General features: G+C 32.9%; 1 long non-coding RNA gene across 1 annotated transcript; it reads right to left on the bottom strand.

The window, feature by feature from the left end:
• Window positions 1-665: 665 nt before the first annotated feature.
• LOC132042203 (uncharacterized) lies at window positions 666-4,913 on the bottom strand. The gene is made up of 2 exons (XR_009411386.1): window positions 1,344-4,913; window positions 666-1,121 (listed from the first exon to the last, which is right to left on the bottom strand). It is a non-coding gene; the product is annotated as an uncharacterized LOC132042203 (long non-coding RNA).
• Between the last annotated feature and the right edge of the window lie 475 nt (window positions 4,914-5,388).

Below are 5,388 nucleotides of genomic sequence, written 5' to 3'. Positions count from 1 at the left end.
AAGAAAGACTCCTTGCTTCTTCGGAGCAACTTTAACCATCCCAACAAAGTTCACTTACCGACCTGCTAATTCTAAGTCTTACTTTACACCTCCAAATCACAATGCGGAAATATCCATACTATACTCCGAATGTTCGTAGGACACCATCCGACACCAATTTATGTAATAGTACCTTAAATCACTACCAAGTACTAACGTAACCCATTAATTTAATCATACTTTTTGACTCAACGGAACATAAAAACTTTTGTCTGGATAAACCCCAATTTCTACTTTAGAAATTCCTGGTTAAAGTTCAAACTAAGGAATTGAATCAAAAATAATACGCCTTTAGCGAAGGGAAATTTGGTCGTTAAAATCCTTAATCCGGTCACTATTAGTCAATAGCGACGGGAAAAAAGTTGGTCGTCGCCGGTCACTAAAAGCTCTGTCGTTAAAAGTTAACGACCGGATTTCAAATCCAGTCGTTAAAAACTTTTAACGACAGCTGAAAATCCAGTCGTTATACCTCCTTTTACCGACCAACTTTTCCCTTCACTAATTGAAATTCCGGTTGTAAATATCTCTGGCGACAACAACAAATCCAGTCATTACAACTACTTTTGCCAATCAGATTTTGCCTTCTCTAATTGTTTCCTAACTTAATAACAAAAAAACAAAAAAAAAAAAGTAATAATCCTTTCAAATGCATTCAAACACGCTCATCCGAAAAGTATACAAAATGATCTATTCATTCATAATTCTTCATGTATTGTTTGGTAAGTACATAGCGTATTTACAAAGCATGACCAGGTAACTTGGACAAACAGCCCCAAGTTCACAGTCTCCTAGTTACAAAAGCTATCTCCCTATTTCAAAGGACTACACAGATTATAAGGATACATGTTAATTTCTTCCAATATACTGGCTTGTCTAGGAGACAAAACACCTCTACCATGAACATCTGATCTGTTTGCTAAGAATTTCTCTACTTAGAAAAATTCTTTGATTCCTCTCTTGCCAAATGTAGTAAAAACTGGCTGCTAATGTCATTCTGAAAACTTGAGCAACACATGTTTTGCCCTTTATATGCATTAGAGCCCAGTTAAGTTCTAGCAATTCAAGCATTGCCTGGATACACCCTGCCAAGACATCATCTTTAGCCAAATAGTTAATTACAAATAATCAAAGCATTTCATTGAGAGACAAAAGTACTCATCCAAATTGTACTGCATTATATTTGTCAACACCTAACGATAAGAAAAAATAGAATTGTAACATGTACATTTGAGAAGATCTTTTAAACAAACCCTAGAGTTGCAAGAAATATATTGCTTAGGATGGAATAGTTGTATGTATCTTACAGTTCTCACTTCATCCACAGTAATAGACTCCAAAAGTCAACAAATACAGCTCTATGCACATGTTTGACAACACCTATCTCGCGGAAGAACACAACAGAAATAATCATTTGTAGCACCGGTTAATGTATCACTGCAAGAATAAAACAAGATATTTAGGCATGCGAAATTCAGAATTAGAAGCAGGATTATCATAGATTTCAATAACCAAATCGCTCCAAAAAATTAAACCTTCTAGGAAGTATTAAATGAGCAAATAGTTCAAGAGATGTCTCCATTCAGCCCTTGATTTCATTCAGGCAATTGGAAATAATAGAAAATGTATCAATCCTTAGAACGAATTTAGAGTTCATTCAATAGTCTACACAATCTTTGAAGTTCCCATTACAATTAGAATTCAAAAGATCTCAAAACTAACCAATTGCAAGGCATAGTAGGAAAAAATATAGTCAGATTTCAATGGCATCATCACATGACAACAAACACAAAACTAGAAAAAGACTTTGAAAGGAAGAAAGAAACACCGTGTGACAAAAACTAGAGTACATAACTTGCAAAAGTCCAACTTCTTGTAACCTGTCAGTGCAACCAAAAAAATCCAAAAAAATCTATCTAAAAACATCAATTTACTCACATTTGGCACAAAACGAGGATCTTTACACCAGCTTGGACTCTAACCTATACCAGCCTGTAGGAGCCATAAATGCACCAATTGAGGACTTAAATTTATCCCAGTTCTGCAGCTCAAAGTAGAATATGCATATTTGACAAGTCACGAATGTAATCTTCACTAGTGCTTTTCTTATTTTGTACTCAATGCAATCTTTTCATCATAAACTAACCAATCAAATTAAAGGTGTACATATGAAATATTTACTAAGTTTATATCATAGCAAATACGCTGGCAGGTTTACAACCAGCATAGTCACTTGGCACGTGAAATTTGCATACACATACATCATCTAGCTGGAGAAGGATAAAATAAAGAAAGAGACAACAAGTTTACTGGATATAAAGTAGAGAAAGATTTTGGTAGTGATTAGATATTGAAAGCTGAAAGTATCAGCAATACATTTTTGAGTAGTTGGAAAAGAAACATGTCATGAATACTCCCCAAATGTAGATTATCAAAACATGACTCTGAAAATCTTTTTTTCCATTCATCTGCCAGTAGCTACAAAGTTAGTAAAGTTCTAAAATTATAATCTAAAGCTAAGGACCTCATAAATGATTAGGACGTGTCACCCTATAGTTTCCTCAAATGTATTGAAGTATATAAGCCTTTTCCCTGATAAAAATTAAAGTATCTTCAAAATGTCCACTTTAGTTTCAAAATTACACCAAACATTTTTAAAATAATTTTCCTCAAATATACTAATACATTTAAAACAAAAAACTATTAACCAGCATGTGTATCAAATGTGCACATGTTCTTAAGCATATAAAATCACAACACTAACAATAAAAGGACACTACCAGCAAAGCAGGAAAATCTTTGAAGATGACGTTCCATGGTAAGACTTTTAACAAAGTACAAGCAGCAAATATATGAAAGACCCATATCAAACTCAAGTTACTCAAACCTTGCATTTACCAAGAAAGTATTCAGTACAAAATGATCTAGGTCAAAGTTCTCTGCCTAATATAAAATATAAGCATATCTAGTTACATGTAAAACCATCCTCAGACTAGTGTTTTGGAATCGCAAATATATTGATACTGACATGCTTCTAAATGGCATTTCTGATAGCATGAGTAAAGCAACTCTTTTGTTGAACTTTTTACATGAATAAAAAACTTATGGATTTTGATAAAACTGAAAATGGAGAACATAAATGTTCAAGCTACTGAAGATGTTTAGCAAAGTAATAAAGTCAAAATGAAGGTAGACCTTTCCAAAGTGGCATTAATATAACATCAACATAACAATAACATTATAAAGCAATATAGGCATTTATCCCATCCATCCACTGAGAAAAACACATTCAAATCCTCCTCCTCCTCATAACTAAAAGAATCATCAAATATAAGCTCATATTTCTATAAATAACCTAACCAAGAACAAAAATGAAAAAGGACAAAGGAATTGCTAAAATGTATTTGGAGAACTCAGTGCTGAACACCCTGAATATAAATTGATATAAGAAAAAAATATGAGTATTATTGTCAGACATCATATTCATGCTGCTGAAAGGGCTTCTCAAGGGTTTAGACTATGACAACTCTAATATAATGTAGAGATGTTACAAATCTAAACTAGTGGAGAAACCAACAAATGCTAAATAAAAAAGAAACTAGGGACATGACTTTTTATTCTAAACTCGTGATGATAGTCACTGACTCACTGTAGTACCATGATTAACTAGTCACTGTGTATAGTTCAGTCAGTAGTTAATACATAATATATGCACTATGATTTATATAACTAACCCCGACTAGTTCGGCTTTGAAGCGTAGTTAATTCGATCATAAGTCTATACTATGCTTTTCTTCTTATAATTGGCTTTTACACTTCACTCAATATTTGGTCCCTGTACAAACTATGTTGACTTAACTGAGATTAACTTTGTGTTTACTATAATCATGTACAAGTGACTAGTGAAAATTCCGTATACATCTTCTAAAATTTAGCTTGTTTAAAATCTACGATTAGCGATGAAGTCTATTTCTCAACTCTTCACTATATAAGAAAACATGTTTCTTCTTCCCTGTCTTTCTCCCCCTCCAACGGCACTTGAATTATTTTACATTCTCTATCTTTCATCCTCATTTTTCTCTACTTATGAAAGGTGACGATTCGCACAGTTACAAGCTAACTTTGTTTTCTAGCCTCCTCTGCTTCAGCATATTCAATATATAGTCACTCTTCAAAAAGGAATTTTACACTCCTTTGAGCATCATTACATTAAACAGAAAATGATTGACTGAGAAGTAAATAGGATGGTTTTTTTTTTCTTACATCAATTCTTATAAATACTTAGCCCACTAGTTATTATAAGGACCTCGAAACTAGAAAAATCCGTGATGTTCATATACTCATGTGATTCCCTCATAACCGTCCAGCACAATCCTTAACACTCAATTCCTAATAATTCAAAATTTGTCTAATTGTCACAACACATGCATTTCATCAAACAAGTTATGTGTGCCCTTTCATAACTTATTTTTCTAAAAAAGCCCCAATATTCCCACAGAAAACCTAAAGATAAAGGTACAAAAATCAAGGACTTGTCAATCTCAATATGAATGGCCTAATTGTTTACATATATCAATCATTTTAATAAGGGTTTATACATATCAATTTGTAAATAGCAATTCATTCATAATACCAATGCTTAGTAGAGATCAAATAAAATAAACAGCTATACTAAATAAGAAATTGAAATTTTGAAAGTAAAAAGCTACCGTAATAGAAACCCTCATTGCAAAACTAGAGATTGAAGCGCTTACCTTTGGTAGTCTTATTATTCCCCTCTGAAACAATAAACTGAATTAAAACACATAGGAATGAAAAAAGAAAATGAGTTAGTATCTTTAATACTCAATGGAAATTTTGAGAAGGTATCTGGGGAAGACAGTGATGTTGGATGCAGACGACAGCCCGAGAACGCAAGTGATAAATTAGAAGAGAGACAACAAGTATTTCATCAAACCTCATGTCATCTTTGCAAATCAAACAAAAGACCCAAATTTTCTAAAGAAAGGCAGAAGTTAGAGATAGAGATGGCATCTTGGGCGATGGTGATTTGCGTCCGTGGGTCAGTTTTGTTTGTGTTTAGGGTATTTATGTTTTATTCTAACCCTCTGTTTGGATGGTCGTTCCCCGCGGCTCATTAATGTACAATATGGTATGGCACAGAATGGTGTTGTATTGTATTGTCATTGTATTAATAACATAATGTTGGATAATGTATCGCTTTGTTGTGGTTTAATAACATTTGTATTGTTTGGTTTGATCGACATGCATCGTATAATAACTCGTAAGTTTAATAAAAGACTCTTAACTCTTAATTATAAATTATTTTATATATATTAATAAAACAAAATA

Source organism: Lycium ferocissimum, unplaced genomic scaffold (genome assembly GCF_029784015.1).
Source record: "Lycium ferocissimum isolate CSIRO_LF1 unplaced genomic scaffold, AGI_CSIRO_Lferr_CH_V1 ctg14052, whole genome shotgun sequence".
In the NCBI taxonomy this organism is placed as follows: Eukaryota; Viridiplantae; Streptophyta; class Magnoliopsida; order Solanales; family Solanaceae; genus Lycium; species Lycium ferocissimum.
This window is presented reverse-complemented; position numbering and strand designations above follow the sequence as displayed.